Source organism: Alligator mississippiensis, chromosome 5 (genome assembly GCF_030867095.1).
Source record: "Alligator mississippiensis isolate rAllMis1 chromosome 5, rAllMis1, whole genome shotgun sequence".
NCBI lineage: Eukaryota > Metazoa > Chordata > Crocodylia > Alligatoridae > Alligator > Alligator mississippiensis.
This window is the reverse complement of record NC_081828.1, coordinates 103,772,581-103,794,037: the sequence shown is the minus strand read 5'-3', so window position 1 is coordinate 103,794,037 and position 21,457 is coordinate 103,772,581. Positions and strand designations below refer to the sequence as shown.

General features: G+C 42.8%; 1 protein-coding gene across 1 annotated transcript in view; it reads left to right on the top strand.

The window, feature by feature from the left end:
* CDH18 (cadherin 18) overlaps positions 1 to 21,457 on the top strand; it is a 445,884-nt gene that overhangs the window by 329,636 nt on the left and 94,791 nt on the right. The window lies entirely within an intron of this gene.

The window sequence follows — 21,457 nt, the reverse complement described above, 5'->3', positions numbered from 1 at the left end:
ATTTTCTTGTATGCTTTCATATGGGGTGTTGTGTAAGAATATGATACAGATCAAGCACTAAAATCAATTAAGAGTCCTTTAAACTATTTAATAAATGAATAAATAAAAAAGAATGGGATGGAGGGAGGGAACGAAAGAACACTGTAGCATGTGTGTTCTGTTCCATCCATTTCAAAATGCATTGTTCAGAACTTCCATGATAGCATGGTGTTAATTCACCAAGCATGTTGTTCCTATGAAACAGAACAGGAAAAAGAAAGCTTCCTTCCTTAATATATAAGATTTAAATCAGCATGCACTTTCACATGCCTATCCCCACCCTTGAGATTCCATTTCTTTCTCCATCTTTAACATGTCTATGCAAAATGTATAAATTGCTTGTAAAGTTAAAACACAATACTAGTATGGCTGTTGGTAACTGTTATAGGGTGGTCTGTTCCCTTAAGGAGGGGCGACCAGCCTCTCCTTAAGGACATTCAGCTGTGGGACATTTTGCTAATGAAAAACTGTCCCACTGGGAGCTTAAAATCCAAAGGAGAGAAGAGAAGGGACAGCCTTTGAGGGAACAGCTTGCAAGGAGAAGCTATTCTGCTGTGTTGGGGAGAAGCCGAGTGGGAAGTACTTCTCTCATAATGTCCAGCGAGGACAGAGGATTTTGTGTTTTTCTGTTTGCGTTGCTAAAGACTAAAGTTTATTTGGTGGGACTAATAGTAGAGCTAACTGACTTGTGAAGAGCAGCAAGTTCAAGGGCCCACCTATAATAACCTACAATAAATCCTGGTTTTTTTTCCTACTTAAATGAAGTATGGATACAAGATTTTCAGAAACTGAACACTGGCATTTTGTGTATCTGATGAATGATCTTGTTATAAGAATATATTAATGTGATTATTTATAGAAAATTAATTCACATCCACCATATTGCATGTCTATAAGTATAGACTTAACAGACCTGAGCAACAGATTCCAGGAATTCTCATTTTGGCCAATGATTAATTTAGGGGTTTGGCAGGGTAAAATGGCTCAGGATTATGAATATCATAAGTTAGATTTAAATATTGTTTCAGCCACTGGAGAACAGCTTTCCCAATGGGAAGAATGTTAAGCTATTTAAAGAAAAACGTTTATAAGAGTAGAGATCATCAAGATCCAAAAAGCAAAAACCCACAAAGCTCCCTGGCAGCGGATAGTCTAAAATCTGGCCATCAATATGAAAACTCATCAAAGGTGTTGTAATAATGAATATTTTTCCTGTGTTTTTCAGACATAGAATATAGAGCTTTTGAAATCTAACCAAGAAAATGGTGAATTTAGTTTTCTGTCCCATAAAACTAGGAAAATAATCACCATATTTAACAATCAATTGGAAAGGTAAATGGTAAGGCATATATCTGAGCAATTGTTACATTTAGACATCTTAATTAGAAGAAAAAAAGTCTCAGCTTGTCTCTGAATTTATACACATCATGACAAGGGAAGGCAAAAATTAATCAAAACATAGCAGCTTTGGAGAGCTTGCTGGATTGTTTTGTTTCATTGGAGGAGGAAGTGTGACACTAAACAGACATGAATGGAGATGTGTGTGCACATGTTTATGTGTGCATGTATATATTTCCATTTATTTGCATGTTGGAGTAGATTCTGTAGAGAAATTTAAATCTATTTATGTGTATTTCAATATTTTTATGACGGCAAAGACATAGCATTTTAAAAAACATCTCTCTCATCTAACACATTAGACACTCATTAGGTACCAGTGCAAGACTAGGAAACAGCCGCTTTCATGAGACATAAGTCTTCCCTTTTTTGGAAAATATTTGTCCTGAAATGTGTATTGTAAAAAGGCAAACACCCACTGTAGCTTCTCTGAAGCAGAATTTCCACACTGTATAATTGGCTGTAAGAGCTTATTTACACCTTCTCAACCAATTGAATTGCATCCCAAAATCTTGGAACTAAAAATCTTTGCAAATCCGTGTTTGAAATATAATTGTGTATTGCCAACACCTGGACAGTACTCTGAGGTGTGGCCTTTGTAACATGAAATATCATGTTAGACACACACATCAGTAGGACAAAACTAATTTCATCTTATATTTTTATTCTGTTCTGTGCTTCATGTTTCTTTATGCTTCTGGCATCTGTCTCCTTACCATGCAGGCTATTATTTTGGACTACCTGTTAGCAGGCAGTGTTGCTCCTTTCAGGTGATGCTAAGTGAATACTCGTGGCGCATATCAGAGATGGAAGTTGCCCTTCAGCCAGGGTTTTGGGATGAATAACTTTACTGCAATACCTGTATGATCAGCCAAGCTTAAAGTGAAGTCTTAGGCAGGACTTCATATTCCTTTATTGTTGCCTTTTCTTTTTTGTGACAGTCAGTGAATGCCCTGTTAAGTTCTGAGCCTGACTATATCACATGTGCTATACTTCAGCGTATGTGGGAAGGGTGCCTGCTTGGAGCTTTTATTACTTATGTCTCTCTTGTTTGAAGTGAATATATTACTATTTTTAAATTTTAGGACCACATCCTAGAATTACTCTATTCTTCTTCCATAGTCAAAAAACAAGTGAAAGCTAAGAGCTGGCATGTTCCAAGGGGTGTCCTCAATCAAAAAAAGGTTGGAAACCACAGAATTAAAACACAGAATTGATGTCCTTTCCCCACACAAAAACAGGCTTATTAGTAGGAAAAGAACATCACAGGTGATGGAGAATTATAACAGCCACCATGAATTTAAGTTAGCTTTAAAAGCAGATACTATTTAAAAAATGTGTCTTTTTTTTTCTGTTTCAAAAAAAGTCAAAAAGGCTACTAGGCCATACATGCAGTTGCTACTAAACTTACATTTATATGTGATTTCAATATTTACTTATGACTTTAAAAAAAATCAATCACATGTATACACTTTCATGCAAAATTAGATTCAAAGTTCACTTTTTTTTTTTTTTTTTTTAACTTGTTCTATGAGGAGGAGAGGTAGCTAGAATTCTTCTGGAAAACACTCAAAACTCAAAAACACTTGTATGACCATGCAATGTTTTTAGGAAACCAAACAGTCCAAGTCACTAGGGAGCATTAGGTCTATTATAAGTAGCCTGTTTTGATTGTATGGTTTTACTATTATTAAATATTAATTTATAGATACGTATATGTAATTTGTATGATAGTCACACTGAATATTTTTGGTACAAACTGGTGTTGTTTCTTTTGTGCACAAAATTATAACCTTATTTCAGCTAACCTATGTGTTAAGTTTGTATTTTAGTCCCAAAAGTAGATCACTTGAATATTTCATGTTCAATTTACCTATTTTCTAATTTGTATTAGAAATCATCAGATGCAATAGATCTCCAAGATACTTAACTTTAATTAGTCTTTATTTAAAGTAGCAAATATTATGCAACTTATATTAAAGGTAAGCCAGATGGCAGTTGAATATCTAGGTTCATTTTTTATGAATGTTCAGGACATGGAGTTTTTCTCCAGTATTTTTAGTGTGTGGAAAGTAAAGAGATTGGGAGATAGTCAGAAAGAAAAACTAAATAAGTCCCTATTAGAGTATTTTATTATACAGTCTGTTAAAATTTACCTGAATGAAATCTGTCAGGCTAAAGAGCAACAACTTGCTGTCTAAACATGAGTGAGTTAGTTGGTTTTACATCCTTGTAAGAACTATTTTGAATGACCTGCCTAACCAAGTTGCTGAAGCAAAGACTTTAGGTTATTTAGAAATCAATTATAATCAATACCACCCTGGGGGAATAGCATATTAAAAGAGACAAACCTCAATTGTCTGATGGAATTTTACCATTTCCACTGTGTTTTGCATTCTTAATATGCTAAAACCAATTGATAATATGAGAGTTGGAGAAGTAGAAGCATATATAACACACAAAAATATAAAGTAGCTAAAAGTTGAGAGCTAATGGGAGCTCTGTGTCTAAGCAACTAATTGGCAACAATTTATGTGATGAATTTGTCTTCTCTGCAGATTATGTTAAGCAGATCTGGATTTTCTTGTGCGTATTAAATTGGCCAAGCAAGTTGGTTTTGAATTTAAGTTACACTACTGTTTAAATATTATTCAGAAATCCAATAGGATATGGTTAACTGTATTTGGTCACAAGAATCTCATAATATGGTTTCTGTGCATAGTCGAAAAAATGTAATTCAGGTAATCAGGATTTCACTATGAATACTTAATTGCACTTAAATTCTAAAATTCCCTTTAAATAAATATTAATATTAATAACATCTTATCACACAAATAGTGGTGGAAATTAAGCATAAAAGGAGAGTCAGATGACCAAAAGAATATATATTTAAATTAGAATTAATACTTGGGAAAAATGCTTGCTTTATTTACCCATATATAGTATCTGTTTGTTTCTGTATGGAAGTTAGAGGCTTGGGGAATTTTGTTGTTTTATTTTTATTTCCTGTGACAGAACCTCATCCTTATGGTTTTTTACATGTGGCATAGATAAGCGTCACATATTAATTATATGTCCCAATCAAACAAGAACATTTCAAAGGAAGCTTTAGTGAAAATAAATTAAATTCTTATTTCACCACAAACTAAACATTCATGACTGAAAAATTTGGATGAAAGAGGAAATACTGTTCTAAGTAAGGGAGATAACTTGTGTGTTTTTTCCAGGGAACAAAAATTCATAAATATGCTTTCTAATCCATCACCACTGTTACAAATTCTTTCTCCTGCACAAGTCCCTCATTTTAGCCAATTGGTTCCATGTGAATGCAGTGAACTGCAAGCATGTAGCAAGTGAAGTCTAGGAAGAACATTGTTTTAGTTTTCAGATCTTAAATGTGGTTTATCAGTAAGATTTAGAATGAGCTATTCAAACATTACAAGTGATGACCAAAGTTGTCACAAATTCATATATTTTAGCAATTTATGTAACACAGGAAGTATTCAGTGAATACTGTATTATCCTCATTTCTGTACTAGAGAGGTCATTAGATCATTGCTGGATTTAAACTAAGAAAAGAGCTGACAGTGGAATTGACAGCAAAGAGGAGAAATAGTCACACATTTAAAAATACTATATATCTGGTAGGAAGCAACTAAAAGTAAATCTTCCCTTTTCAAGAAAAAAAATGTAAAAATAAGGTAAGCTGAGAAACAAATTCAGATTTAAAACAATGGTGAAGTCTAAAATATTCTTCCCTTGATTATGAGAAAAAACATATTGTGGACTAGACCTCTATACATAAGTATGCTAATTTACTTCTTAGCTTTCTTCATACAGTACACAGATCGCATCACTTACTATTTGCAGTCAAGTAACATTCATTTTCCTGCAGTTGTTTACATAGAAAAGGGATCGTAAAAGTGCCAATTTTGGCTTCATAGCTAGTCAGGAAGTCAGCTTAGTTTTTATTTAAGATTTCATATTATCCTTCTCAAGACTATGGAACTTACTCTCAGAGGGCACATCTACACATGTGCTTTAATGTACAGTAGCCTATTTTACTGCACCTTTCTTCAGTACCTCATACTGGAGGTACCAAATTTAATGCACATCAGAAAAAAATGCCTTAATGCATGTGTAGACACACCCAAAGGCTCCAAATCAACAAAAGTTTTAAGTAATCACTAAAACTAGTTTACAAGTAAATGATTACTCTGAATTAAAATTTAATCTTAAATTGTGTTTTTCAGCAAAACTGTTACAAATCAAAAATAGTTCCCAAAATCTCCATAGATGAAAGCTTCTCCTTCAGGAGAAGCTGAAAAGAGATTATAAACTTTCAAAAAAACACCAGAAGACTTGACCTCCTTCAAAATGTGTGCACTGTAGTGATAAATGTTACAATTTATAGATGCTTGCTAACAAGAGGCTGATGGAGTTGGGATCTGGGAGATGGTCTCTTAGTGATATAACAGGAAGTCAGTTATTTAAGAGCCAGACAGGGACTACAGAGGTTACACCATTCTCTAGAATAAAATCTGCTGTCTAGTTCCTCATTCTTGTGTGTCAGAAGTGGCAAATGAGAAATAACTTGAAAGAATTAGAATTGCTAATTGAAAAGTTGTAACCTGAGAGTAAGTGGAAGAACAGCCATGTGGAAGAAAAAAAAACCTGTAAGTGATTTGCCTGCACAGTTAAGTAAATTACAGTTAGTCATAGACATTTTGTCACCTCCATCTAGCCTTCTGATGCTGAGCAATATAGTGGAGAACTGGAAGATATACAGACAAAGGTTTGAGTGCACCTAGCAGCCACAGAGGAATAAAAAACAAAAACAAGTAGAGTCAAATTATCTCTTGTCTTAAATATTGTAGTGGGGGAAGCCTTGGCTGTTTAGGACACCTTTAGCTTTGAGAAAGGTCAATGTGTGATATTAAGTAAAATATTATGTACATTGCAGGAGTACTGCATGCCAACAAAGAATGAGATCTTGAAAGATACAGATGTTTATTTGGAAACAAATAGCATGAGAAAGTATAGACAGTATGTTACTGAGCTAAAAAGGCTAATTAACTAGTGTGCTTTTGGGAACTTGACGGAATATGTGATTAGATAAAGGGTAATTTGTAGCATTGCAGACACTGCATTACAAGAAATAATACTGCATATGAGAAACTTGTTGCTAGAAAAGACTATCCAAATGTGCAGGGTCATAGAAACTGTGACTGCTGAGGTTGCAGAGCTGAAAACAACAACAGGGGGCTTCCATGCAGCAGGCCAAAAAGCATGCAGCCAAAGAAGCTACTTCACAGAGTGAAAGTTTTCATTGGCAAGGAAGAAAGAGTTTTTAAGCCATGCAGAACATGTGGAAAAGAAACATGGCCCCCAGTATTGTGCTGCATTTGGAAAGCTGTGTGTTGCAGAGCACTGAGGTGCCCTGCTGCTAAAGAGGGGAAACTGCTAGGGAAAGAGCCCTAGAAGTGAATAAGGAGCCCAGCTGTTGGTTGCCAGGGCAACTGGAGCTAGCAAGAGATCGCACCTGCCGTCAGTCAGCTGATTGAAAGGGGCAGGGCCTGGCTCCCCTATGAACCCTAGGGGCTGAGGCCAGAGGCAGTTCCCTGCCAACAGCCAAGGAGGAAGGAGCTCTGTCATGGAAGGGAGGAGCAGCCTGAATGCAGGAGCAGCATCTGACACTGCGGAGGGATGAAGTTTCCCCGGTAGGCTTGAACGTGGTTGTAGCTGGGTGGCTTCAGTTTATGTTATAGCCAAGGGGCTTGCGTTTGTGTTGCTGTTTGTCACCAGTGGTTTGGGTGAGGCTACTAGGGGTTGGAGGAGGCCTCATAGGGGACCCACAGCAGTGTGGGGACCCCAGGGCCGGTGAGGGCGCAGCAGTCGGGTTGCACTGACCCCAGCCTCAGAAAGGGGGCAGTTGAGAGGCCCCAGAGAGAGGGGCATGGATGAGAAGCCCCAGTGTGGGTATGGAGAGCCCCGAGGAGGGGGACAGTGCTTGAGAAGGCCCAGAGAGAGGGCAGCATTATTGAGAAGGCCCAGAGAGAGGGGGCAGTGCATGGAGAAGCCCCAAAGGAGGGCACAGAGTGAGACAAGGCCATGGAGAGCCCTAGCACCAGAGAGGGTGCAGATCAAAAGTGGTAGGGTCCAGAGAGGACAAGGGGCCAGATTATAATAAGGCCAGGACAGAACAACATCTATTCCATCTGGGAGGCTTGGCGCGTGGTAAAGGGGTGGTTAGAGCCACGCATATCCCATAAGGCTGGGGGGCCCCTGAAGCACCCATTGCAGAGTGGGACCCACAAGGGGTCTGGGAGTCCACGGGGCAGATATTACAGCAACCCGTGTCCAAGAGGACGTAAGGCAGCCTCCCATACAGTTTATCTCCATCAAAGATGTGGCGGGCGAGAAGTGAGGGTGCCCTTTGGGCTAACTTGGCATGGGAAGGGGGCCTTGAGGAGATCACGGCCCTCCTGCAGGATCCCGCCTTGACACTGTGCTTTACCTGTAACAAGAGGAATCGTTTGGCAAGTACAGCAAATTCCAAACACAAAATCCACAAGTGTACATAATAGATCATAAAGTGGAGAAAAAGTTGTTTTTTTTTTTAAGAAATGGATTATAGATAGGGTTGAATCAAGCAAAATTTATGAGAGAAACTAGATTTTGTCAATGAAAGTGCAGGGAACAATGGTTCCATTTCTGGAGTTCAGGTTTATGTTCTACCAGAGCATGACAATAGAACTTATGGAAATTAATGGACACAAATGCAAATGCCATCATGCAGAAACAGAAAATCATCCTTAGCAGCCTTTTAGGGCTGTATGAAGCTTTGGATGCTGATTCAATTTGGAGGAGATTCAGTCCGATTTGACAACCAAATCTCCAAATTTGAATCAAATTGGGATGAATAAAAAGGTCCGAAGCAATTCAAAGCTTTCCAAATTGATTCAGAAAATATTCGGAGAGTTTTGATGATTTGGGCAGTCCCCGGTTGCTGCAGCAGGCAGCTGGAGCCAGACTCAGAGCTGGTAAGTAAGGGGCAGGGGGAGGGAAGGCTGGAGGGGGGGGCGCAGGACCATGGGGAGCCGTGCCAGGCCCCATCCCCTGCCTGCTCCCTCAGCCTCCCCACCGAGCACCTCTGATCCACACCCACTCCCCCAGCCGTGCCATGGCTGCCCTGCCCTGCCCACCCCAGCTCCCAGCCCTTTAAAAAAAAAAAGCCCTCACTCACCAGGTGCTGCCTGGGAGGGGGGTGATCCCCACTGCCCCACACCATGTGGGGAGCTCTGCCATGAGCCTCCCTCCCCCTCCCCCACTTCCCTAGGTCCCCCATAGCTGCCCTGCCTGCCCCAGCTCCAGCCCTTTAAGAAGCTGGGGCAGTGGGAGGCAGCGGAGATTGCCCCACCCCACACCAGGCAGCAGCCAGTGAGTTGGGGCTTTTTTTTTTTTCAAAGTGCCAGGAGCTGGGGCTGGCAGGGCAGCCATTGCTCGGGCAGCAGCAGCTGAATCTCTGAATCAAATTTGGCCAAATCGATTCTGGGCAGTGATTCAAATCGCCAAATCAAATCACTGTCCCCCAAATCGGCCAAATCTGAATCCAAAGCGAATACTAGGCGCTTTGCACAGGCCTACAGTCTGGAGCTAATAAATACCGTTCAGAGCTGCCAAAAATGTAAGTCAGTTGAATCCCTGCTTAACACTGAAAACAAAACAGAAACTGGATCTGATACTGTTGATCTCGGAAGAAAGTCAAACCTCTTGAATGACGTGCAGAAACTTGTTGAAAGGGGTGCAGAAAAGAGGAAATAGGAAAATGAATGGTAAAGACTCACTCCAGAGTGATATGCTAGTACACTCTCCTTTATAGATTCGCATTAATGTAATTTGGGTAATTTATTTTTGTGCTTTCATTAAGAGAGAAGGTGATACAAGTTATAATTTATAGAATCTCCTTCACAGGTGGCTCAAGGAGTTGGGAACTGGGAGATGGTCCTGACTAACTGATAAAGCAGCTAGTAAGGCAATTAGGCCACAGACAGATGTTAAAAAGAAGGTGCTATAGGATGCATGATTCCAGCAAACATACCTCCTGTCATGTCATATGTGCATGGGAGGAGGTGTAGTTGTAGGACTGAGCATCAGATCCCATCATTCCATATGGCTGGTACAGGGGAACCTGGGATCGTGATTCTGGGCTCCCTGGCACTTTGCAATCTTTGCTTCTGTGGCTGGGAACCTCATCAGCTGATGGGGCCGAGCAACTGTGGTGCCACAGGGTACCTCCCAGTGGCTGGAAGCTCCAATTACTGATGGGCCTCCTGGCCACAGGACCACACGGCCCCTGCAGTTGGGAGCTCTAAACACTGATGGGACAGGTACTACTGTTGCTGGGAGCCTTGTAAGTGATTATAGCTCTCAGCCACAGGCAGGCACCATGCTCCCATGGCTAGGAACTCCATCATTTGATCCAGGCTCCCAGCTGGAGGAACTTACTGTGCTCCCCCAACTGGTACCTCCAATCAGCTGACCAGTGCTCCAGAGCCACACATTTAAAGGCATGATAGGAACCAGCCACAGTTATTACTTATATTATTCCTGGTTTTGTTACGCCATGAATTGAATGAACATGTAGCCAGGTCACTAGTTAAGATGTGATTAAGCAGTTAATCACATCATAAGCGTAACATGTGTCGGGGCCTTAGAGTCAGGTAGGGACCATAAGAAATTGCACACTGTTCCAGAATAAAGCCTGTCATGTTCTTCTCATCCTTGTATGCTTATGTTTATTAAACCCACTGATCACCTTCTCTTGTGATCAGTGGGTTTAATTACAAGCAGTCCACAGCTAAGGTGGTTGGTCTGTGGTCATAGTCTCTATTGACCTCTGTTGACCCTAATAAGGAAAAATTGAAAAATTAAATATTCTAGTATGTCATTCATATCAATTGAGCTGAAAAACAGCAAAATATGTAATTGTTCAATTAAAAAATAACATTTCCTGGCAGAGTTGAATTGTTTGGATGATTTAAATCTACTTATTTTCACGTCTTTATTTAACATTGTTTGGTCTTATAATATTTGTTTCAGTGATAATTAAACTATCCCCATAATTAGTACTGCCCTAATATAATAATAAATACTTTTAATTTTACTGAAGTTTTTGTATGAGAATATGAATGTTTAATTTTAACTGCTTTTCAGTATAATTTAGTAGCTCCAAATAAGGACAGCCATTGCTATACAACTTGCCTTTTCTCTGTGGACCACTAGACAAAGCTTTCCAAATGGCTTTGTCTATGAGCCACATTTTGGGAACTGTATAAGCATTTGGATGCTTTATTTACTTTATCCAAGAAAATTAATCCAATAAAGAACCCTTGTTAAAGATTCATTCATTATGTTAAACAGCCCATTTTACTTGGCAAAGAATAGTAAAAGTATAATGTATATTAGGGAAGGATTAAGATGATTCGAAGTGTACTATATTGTAATCACATACAAAGGAGCATTGAGGAAAAAATGGGCTTGTTTATAATAAAAAATACCAAAAAAACCCTAAAACACTTTGCAGTAAGGACTGTTCAACTAGCTAGTATTCTTCTAAGGGAAATGGTGGAAGTCCCACCATTCAAATTTAGAACAGTACTACTTTATATGCTATGGGAAGCAATAGTACACTGGCAGAGGTGAAAGATTTTCCATACGACTGATCTCTACATCACCTACTAGTAGGTCTTCCCTATCTTTTCCTTTTTTAACAATGCAATTCTAGTATAACAGTTGTACAATACCAATAAGGCCTGTATCTTTTTATAAAAATGAAATGAGAGATGAATAGCATACTTACTTATATTTGCTGTCTAAATCTAGACTAGATGTAAAATTATTTTGTTCTTTTGAACTCCAAGTAAAAGATGAAAAGGCAGGCTGAAGCTCAGTAATTGGTATAATACTTTTAGATGCCAAGGAGTATTCCAGGCAGTTATCATGTGTTGGTTTCTTTCCCTAGGAGCAAAGTTGCAAGGAACAGCTTGGTAGTAATAAAACAGTCACTGATTGTTTTGAGGTGGCTTGCTTACCCTTACCTTAAACAGAAAAACTCTGTATTGGGGCCTATCTACATGTGCTGGTAAGGGTGCAATGGGATCTACTGTATGATCTACACAATCACACCTTCTACTGTGCTGCACATGGACCCCTGAGGCTGGGGGATTGCAGCTGCCATGCACCTGAGACTGGGGGCATTTATACATGTGCTCCTGGAGCAGGGAGGAGGCACTTTAATCAGAGCGGCTCTCAGAGCCACTCTGATTAAAGTACCTGGAGCATCTTGTGTATCAGTATCCCCACGCTTAAAAATGGTGGCAGGGTTGTTTTAACTAAAGCTCATTCAAAGAGCTTTAATTTAAGCACACCCACCTCCATTTTTAAGCATGGGGATGCTGATACATGAGATACTGGAGTCTGCTGAGTGCAGTAATTACCATGCTCCATCTCCGACACACCTTGCTGCTTGTGTATAGGTGCCCTGGGAAATTGTGGCAGCCATAGAATCCACAGCTAAAATCCACAACTGTGTTTCAATGACATACTAAAGACCCTGTGAACTTTGTGGACAACTGGACCTAAATTCTGCAGCAAATTGGTTATTCAATTCTGTGGTACATTGAAATAGTCAATAGTTTATTGTCAAATACATTTAAAAATGAAATATATATAAAAATAGGTGATAGAATCAGTACAGTATTCTGTTTATCATTAGTTTGTAATGAGACAGACATTTTTGGAATGCTCTTTCTTTTATTTTATATTGTCACTCTTTTTAAGCATATCAAAGGGGTTTACTTTTTTATAATGATAACTATTACAAAAGAGATTGAAGTTAAAGTTTGGCATTTATAGGCTTGCAGTATGGAAGCAGCTGTTTCAATCTGGAAGGCAACATAGTATCATTTTGCAATTTTGTTCAGTGGAATTAACAATGGAAAATGTGACTAGTAGATAACAAAAATATTGTGTGTGAAATATGTCTTTGAAAAAATTATCAAGGCTCACATATGCGAGAGCCCGGCAGGACAAATTATGCTGAGGGGAAACCAGCACGGGTTCATGGCAGGCAGATCGTGCCTGACCAATCTAGTCTCTTTTTATGACCAGGTTACGAAACACCTGGACACAGGAGGAGGGGTGGATGTCGTATACTTAGACTTCAGGAAGGCCTTCGATACAGTATCCCACCCCATACTGGTGAACAAATTAAGAGTCTGTGACTTGGATGACTACACAGTCCAGTGGGTGGCGAATTGGCTGGAGGGTCGCACCCAGAGAGTCGTGGTGGATGGGTCGGTTTCGACCTGGAAGGGTGTGGGCAGTGGGGTCCCACAGGGCTCGGTCCTTGGACCGATACTCTTTAATGTCTTCATCAGCGACTTGGACAAGGGAGTGAAATGTACTCTGTCCAAGTTTGCAGATGACACAAAGCTATGGGGAGAAGTGGACACGCCGGAGGACAGGGAACAGCTGCAAGCAGACCTGGACAGGTTAGACAAGTGGGCAGAAAACAACAGAATGCAGTTCAACAAGGAGAAATGCAAAGTGCTGCACCTAGGGAGGAAAAATGTCCAGCACACCTACAGCCTAGGGAATGACCTGCTGGGTGGCATGGAAGTGGAAAGGGATCTTGGAGTCCTAGCGGACTCCAAGATGAACATGAGTCGGCAGTGTGACAAAGCCATCAGAAAAACCAATGGCACTTCATTGTGCATCAACAGATGCATGACGAATAGGTCCAAGGAGGTGATGCTTCCCCTCTATCAGGTGCTGGTCAGACCGCAGATGGACGGCGTGCAATTCTGGGTGCCACAATTCAAGAGGGATGCGGATAACCTGGAGAGGGTCCAGAGAAGGACCACTCGTATGGTTAAGGGCCTGCAGACCAAGCCCTACGAGGAGAGACTAGAGAAACTGGACCTTTTCAGCCTACGCAAGAGAAGGTTGAGAGGCAACCTTGTGGCTGCCTATAAGTTCATCACGGGGGCATAGAAGGGAATTGGTGAGGATTTATTCACCAAGGTGCCCCCGGGGGTTACAAGAAATAATGGCCACAAGCTAGCAGAGAGCAGATTTAGATTGGACATTAGGAAGAACTTCTTCACAGTTCTAGTGGCCAAGGTCTGGAACGGGCTCCCAAGGGAGGTGGTGCTCTCCCATACCCTGGGGGTCTTCAAGAGGAGGTTAGATAACCATCTAGCTGGGGTTATCTAGACCCAGCACTCTTTCCTGCCTATGCAGGGGGTCGGACTTGATGATCTATTGAGGTCCCTTCTGACCCTAACATCTATGAATCTATGTGTATGTAACTATTAATGCAGTTTTTTACGTGAGTTATTGGGATAATCAGCAAATATATTGGTTGCCAATTTACTGAAATTCTAGATAGGCCAAATTATTAGCAGTCAGTTCATACCATGTCTATTCACTACTGTGGTCCTACTATTTTTTACCTCAGAGTTCTGACCTAGGAAGCAGAAGGCCTCAAAATTATTACAAAACATATTTTATTTGATCATGTAAATGAATGAATAATATATTAATTTAGTTGAATATCTTTTGTGGTGCTTTTTCTTGGCAATTTCCAGTAGAGATGATAATGCCTTTATGATTGAAACTCAGCCACAGAAGGGAGGCGTACCTCTAGGCAAAGTGGGAAAAAAAAGTTAATTATTCTCCAAATCAGTAGGCTGATGCTTTTTTAATTATCACAGATAATCCAGGCAGTTTATTGATAGTTTACGAAAAGTTTGTTTAACACACTTGAACTCTGCTTTAATCAATCTATGATAAAACAGTTACAGAGGTGTTCTTACTGCCCTGTGAAATTCATTTAAGTGGAAGGCCATTAATTTAGTCATCTAGTGAACTGGCTGGATGAGTATTCAATGAGTACTAATTTTAAAATCTGAAAGCCAGATCTACTTTTTCAGAATCTTGATCCTAATTCCATATGAATTTGGTCCTATAGAGCAACACAGAGTGCTCTCAAAACTGTCTAAGGGTATGGACAGTAGTTACGTATTGATTGACCTAATTCTGTTTAGGCTGATCTAAATGCTTAATCATACAGATATTTGGGTAGGTTACATTGGGCAAAAAATGGTGGGCTCAATCTAAGTTAGTTCATGTGAGGAGCTAAATTAATTTAGATTGGGAATAGGTTAGGCCAATCCATCAAATGTCTGTATGTGTTTGGAGTACAGCCCTGGGGCTGGGAAAACCTAGTCACTCACTACAGCCCCATAGCTGTGCTCTTCCTACCCCCCTGATCCTGAATGGGCTGTTTTCCTCCATACCCGGACAGACCACCCCCACATCCCACACAATCTCACCAAGTCCCTCCCTAGACTTGCCAAACACTCCCATGGATCCACTAGACCCCACCCTGATCCTGCATGTCCCTCCCCCCACTTGAAGTTGTTTACACCACACAGCCCTGGCACTGGTGAACAGCTGTACACGCCCTAAAACCTGGGCTGTTTGAAGCAGCTTAGAGTGCAGTAAAACCCTGAATAGCGGGGAAGCTCATGCTGGTGAGATTCTACGTGGACATTGTAGGAACAATCATTGGCGACGTGTAGGGGGTGCACATGAGATTGGTGGTGCACCCCCTAAAATAAGCACCACTGATGCAGCTGGCAGCACCTGAGGGTGGTCACTGCTCACCACCCTACCCCTTACTGATGACACCGCTGGCAATATTTGTGGGCAGTTGTTGGTCGCTGCTGGCCGCCGCTGCTGCTGCTGGCAGGATCTGCAGGTGGTCGCCAACCTCTGGTTGACACTCTCACCATCACTACCCCTGCCACCAAGACTGCTGTGGCTGCCTGCAGGAGCTCCTCACTTGCCACTGCCACGCCACCACCGCCGCCTGCGGGTGGTCGCCATGCTCCGCTAACCTCCGGGGGCATGCGTCATTCATGGGAACAATCCTTATAATAAAAATTGTAAATGAATTAGTATTTTATGACTAAGTAAACATGCTTTTTCAGTGTTGACCATTTCACTTTTACACACTTTATGGGGGCGGGTTTTATCCCACTGGGCAATTTTTCATCATAATCTCCTGAATAATGATAAATTGAGCCCTAATAAATAAAGCTCATATGTATGCTAATGCTTAGCATTCCTGCACCTGGCTCAGGGAGTGGAATTCACTTGCCTAAGCAGAAGTTCTTTATACACGGTGTGTCTACACGTGCTGTTAGTGTGCATGAGATTATTGCTCCTGGGCACCTCTGCATGTGTGCCTGGTCAGAGCAGCTCTGGATGGCAGAGGGCCTGGGGGTCAGGCTGCCAGCCCAGGGCTGCTTCCCCCAGGTCAACATGCCATTGAGGGTGATGGCTGGGGCACAAGGGTGCTTCAGTGTTGGGTTAATCATGCCCCGGGCACTCAAGGAAGCATCTGCACATGTGCTGCTGTAGAGTTCTTTACTCCATAGCAGGCTAGGACTTGTCCTGTAGTACTATCCTGCTGTGGAGTAAAGTAGCTTACTTTGGCCTAATAGGGGCACATGTGTAGATGTGCAGTGTTTACTGTGCAGCTAATTAGTCAATTGTGCAATAAATGTCTCATGTAGATGTACCTACAGTTACTGTAGAGAGTTAGGTGCCTAGATGGGATTTATATCCAGTATAGAGGAAGTCACCAGTAGGGGGTGCTAAGAGGAAATTTTTGTCTGAAATTCCACAGCTAATGGTGCTAGTATTTGTTTCTTCCTTCTGTAAGCGTATTTGCTCAGGATGTGTGAGACTTGGATTTGGGGTCTTCTGTAGCCAGAGAGATACCGCCAAGAAAGTTTTAAGGGAAAAGTACCTATAAAATATAGATGTTTAGAGAAGTGAAGGAGTTGAGGGCACCTACAGTTGAGGACTAGTATAGAGAACCCCTGAAAACAGATGAAGAATTTTAGATGCAACGTTTTGGCTCCAAATGTAAGCATATTATTATTTTTTTTTTAATCGCTTACCAGGTGATAATGCACATTTGAGATATTTGATGCATATTTGGTGCCTATTGATAGGGCTAATATGACAGTCCAAGTTGTTTAAGTATTGGGAAGAGTATTCTGTTCTATGCAAGGGGAAAAATGACTGTAGCACAGTGAAGAAAGTACTTTCCTGGAAAGAGGAACTTCAGCCCTGGAAGTATGGGAAACCATTTATGCACATTGCATAAAATACAAAAACAGCACTGGAAGTCAGGACAAAATTGAAGAACTGCCCCTCTCATGGAAGTGACCTCAATGCTGGTCTATTGAATAATGCTTGCTCTTTCTGGCCCATGAATCTGGTCATCCTTCCTTCACAATAGCAAAGCTTTACTGAGAGATATATGAGAGACTCTTAAACTGGATTTGTGGCTTTTTATCTTTGTTTTAAGTGCCCAAATCCATCAAGACTACACACTAAGCAGATAGTTTCTTTTTTAGATCTTGTCCTTTCCATATTCCCCAGTGATTCTTCATAGTTTCATAGTTGGTAGGCTAGGAAGGGACCTGAGCAGATCAAGTCCGACCCCCTGCCATGGGCAGGAAAGAATGCTGGGGTCAAATGACCCTGGATAGGTGTCTGTCTAGTCTCCTTTTGAATACCCCAAGGGTAGGAGCGAGCGCCACTTCACTTGGAAGTTGGTTCCAGATCCTAGCCACCTTGACTGTGAAGTAGTTCCTCCTGATATCTAGCCTGAATCTGCTCTCCATCAACTTATGGCCATAATTCCTCATTACTCCCGGTAGTGCTCAGGGGAACAGAGAGTCTCCCATTGCCTGCTGGTCCCCCTTGATCAGTTTGTAGATGGCCACCAGCTCCCCTCTCAACCTTCTCTTGTAGAGACTGAACAGATTCAGGTCCCTTAGCCTCCCCTCGTAGGGCCTGCCTTGCTGCCCCCCTGATCATGTGAGTGGCCCTCCTTTGGACCCTCTTGATGCTGTCTGCATCCCTCCTGAAGTGTGGCACCCAGAACTGGATGCAGTACTCCAACTGCAGCCTGACCAATGTCACATAGAGGGGGAAGATCACCTCCTTGGACCTGCTTATGATTCATCTATGGATGCATGACAAGTTGCGGTTAGCCTTCCTGACTGCGTCCCCACATTGTCAGCCCATATTCATCTTGGAATCAGTAATGACTCCAAGATCATTTTCTGCCTCTGTGCTGATGAGAAGGGAGTTTCCCAGCCTGTAGATGTGCTGCTGGTTCTTCTTCCCCAGGTGCAATACTTTTCACTTGTCAGTAGTGAAATCCATCCTGTTCTCATCCGCCCACCCCTGTAACCTGCTCAGATCTGATTGCAGCCTGTCCCTCTCCTCTAGTGTGCCCACTTCTCCCCACATCTTAGTGTCATCCACGAACTTGAACAAGGTGCTTTTCACCCCCTCATCCAAGTCACTGATGAAGAGGTTGAACAGTGCGGGCCCAAGGACCAAGCTCTGGGGAACCCCACTGCCCACATCCCTCCAGGTCAGAAATGACCCGTTTTGTGACCTGGTTGTAGAAGGCCACCAGGTTGGTCTGCCAGGACCTGCCTCTAATGAACCCATGTTGGTTACCCCTAAGCATAACCTCCCCTGCTGCTCCCTCGCAGATATGCACCTGGATAATTTTCTCAAAGAGGTTTCCCAGGACTGAGGTAAGACTAACGGGCCTATAGTTTCCTGGGTCCTCCTTCCTCGAAAACGGGGACCATATTGTCCCTTTTCCAATCCCCTGGCACCTCACTAGAGCACCATGAGTGCTCGTAAAGCCATGTCAGGTGTCCCGCAATGACCTCTGCTAATTCCTTCAGCACTCGGATGGAGATTGTCAGGACCTTCTGATTTGAACATGTCTAGTCCCACCAGAAATTCCTCATTGACTAGGTCCTCACTGAACCTGGGCCTGGCTGCGCCTCCCCTGGGACCATCAGGGATTCCGGTAGTGGGGAATGACCTGGTCCCTGTTCAGAAAAATGGGGGCAAAGAAATTGTTAAAGAGATTAGCTTTGTTGTCTGGTGCAGCCACCAGATTTCCTAGCGTGTCCTGCAGGCGCCTCACATTACCCGGTACCTTCTTTTTACCCCCTATGTATTTAAAAAACGACTTCCTGTTATTCTTGATCTGGGTTGCTAGTCCCAGTTCCATCTCTGCCTTAGCCTTCCTAACAGCCCCCCTAAAATCTTGAGCCAAAGAGGTATAATCTTCCGTGGTGATGGCCTCTCCTTCCATTGGGTGTATACCTCCTTTTTAGCTTTGAGATGTTTTTGGATGCTTTTGGTGAGCTTTTGGATGGGGGTTTTGAGCACTCTTGCCCCCTTTGATCTGTGTTGGGATTGTCACCCTTTGGGCTTGGAGGATCGTCTTCTTAAGGAACGACCACTCTTCTTGGACTCCCAACTCCCCTCCCTTCTGGGACCTTAGAGCCTCCCCGACTAGTCTCCTTACCTCATTGAAATCCGCCCTCCTGAAGCCCAGGGCTGCTGTCTTGCTGCAGGCCTTTGACGCCCTGAGCTGGATGGTGAATTCCAGTAGGCAATGATCGCTATCACTCAGGTGGTTGAGCACCTGCAGTCGCTTCACCAGGTCGTCGCCTGTAGCCAGGATTAGGTCCACCAAGGCATTTCCCCTGGTGGGACTGTGCACTTCCTGGGTTAGACGGAGGTCCTGTAACTTGGTTAGGAACCTACGTGAGCAGTCAGACCTGGCTGACTGCTCTTCCCAGTAGAAGTCTGGATAGTTTAGGTCACCCATGATCACCACATCCTTTGACTTAACTGCCTCCGCAAGCTGACCTGAGAATTCCCGGTCTAGCTCTTCTCCCTGGTTGGGTGGCCTGTAGTAGACCCCCACTGTTAAGTCCCTTTTCCCCCAACCCCCTTGTATTCTGACCCAGAGTACTTCAGTCTGCCCCTCCTCTGACCCAGTGCTGCTCGTTGAGGATGTGAATTGTTCTTTGACAGAACGCCACACCCCCACCTTTCCTCCCTGTTCTATCCCTCCTGTACAGCGTATAGCCCTTGATGTTCACCGCCCAGTTGTGTATTGGATCCCACCAAGTTTCAATGGGGCTATGAGCCCCACTTTGTCTGGATTTGTGTTAGCTATCAGGAGGGCAAGTTCCTCCTGCTTGTTCCCCATACTACGAGCATTGGTGTAGAGGCATTTAAGGCCTCCTGAAGATGCATGCACTGCCCCCCTATTCCTAGGACTATCTGGGCCTGTCTCTTACCTGGGTATTTTTTTGTGCTCATTGCCTGTCTTGGCTGGGCTGTTCTTATGGGTGACTCTTTGTTCAGTGTTCCATGGCTCTCTCTGTCCTCATCCTCCCCTTCCCCCAATGAGCCTCATTTAAAGGCTCACCAGAGGAGATCAACCAACCTGAAAGAGAACACATGCTTTCCTTTGGGGGATAGGTGAAGGCCATCCCACCCAAACATGTCTCTTGTCCTGAAGTATGGGTCGCGGTCCAAAAAGCCGAAGCCCGCCTCAAGACACCATTTCTGAAGCTGCAAGTTGACCTCTCTGATGCAGGTCTCATGGCATTGTCCACATCTGCTCACTGGAAGGACAGATGAGAAGACCACCTGTGCCCCTGTCTCCTTCAGCTTGCCCCCCAGAACTTGGTAGTCCTTCATCAGGTGATCTGGGCTGCTCCTGGCCACATCGTTAGTGCCCAGATGGATTAGGACAATGAGGTAGTAATCAAGTGGCCTGGATAATGGCCAGGATCATCTCCATCACATCCTTAATCCTTGCTCCAGGCAGACAGGAGACCTCACGTGTCAAGGGATTCTGGCAACAGATGGGATCTTCTGTACCTCTCAGGATGGAGTTGCCTATGACAAGCACTCGGCGTCTCTTCTTCTGGGTCAACTTGCCTCCTTATCCACATGGTTCATCACACAAAACTATCCTTCCCACATTCCTATCCTTTTATTATTTTCACAAGCCTGTATAACAGTAGCACCTATTTGTATTAGAAATCCTTCATTTTGGGTGCGCGTACCCATGTGCTTTAATGCATAGTGGCCTATTTTACTGCATGTTAAAGTGACATATGAAAACTAAAATCAGGACTCATAGTAGAGATGATATCTTTTATTAGACCAACAAGATTTTTTGCAAAAAAAATTCTTTAATTGCAAGCTTTCAGGCACAAACACCCTTCATCAGGCATTGGAGAAAAAATTGTAAATGTTCTCCTGGGTAGAAATGAAAGTTCATGGTTCTTAGGATTTCACTGAGGACTCAATACTCAATAGATGGAAAACTCTTCTGGACAGTCAGTTCCTAGCTAGTATGGAGCCTTTCACTTCCTGTGAGGATCTGTGATGATGCATATTACCTTGAAACACAGGCAGGAGCTGCAGAAGCCCGAATTGGGGATAGTGATTCAATTAATTGATTTGGATCGCTGCCCCAATTCAATTCAGCCGAATCTGAATCTGAAGATTTGATGCTGATTCAAAGGATCAGTGATTTGGCCATAGACACAGCTTTAAATGTTTTTTCTACATACCTCGAGGTACCAGATGTGGCTTGTGAACGCTGTGGTGGTGGGGTGAATGAAGTGTCCCATAGGAGCATGAGGGGGGGGCCCTGCGTGCTCGGCAGCGGACCCAGAAGTGGACTAGAAATAGTTCTGGTCCACTTGTGGGTCTGCCACCGAGCGTGAGGGGGACCCCCCCACACACCCTTCCAGCTCTACGGTCAACCACAGGGGGACTCAAGGTGCCCTCCCAGACCCAGGAGGCACCAGTCACTGAGCCAGGGGGGTGGTCCCCACATGATCCCTGGTGGACCTGGAAGTGAACTGGAAGTGTTTCTGGTCCACTTCCAGGTACCCTGCTGAGCACACTGGGGACCCCCATGTGCTCCCGTGGGATGCTTGATCTGCCCCAGCATCTCAGTATTCATGAGCCTCTGCTACCTTGAGGTATATAGAAAAAACATTTAAAGCTGTGTCTATGTCCA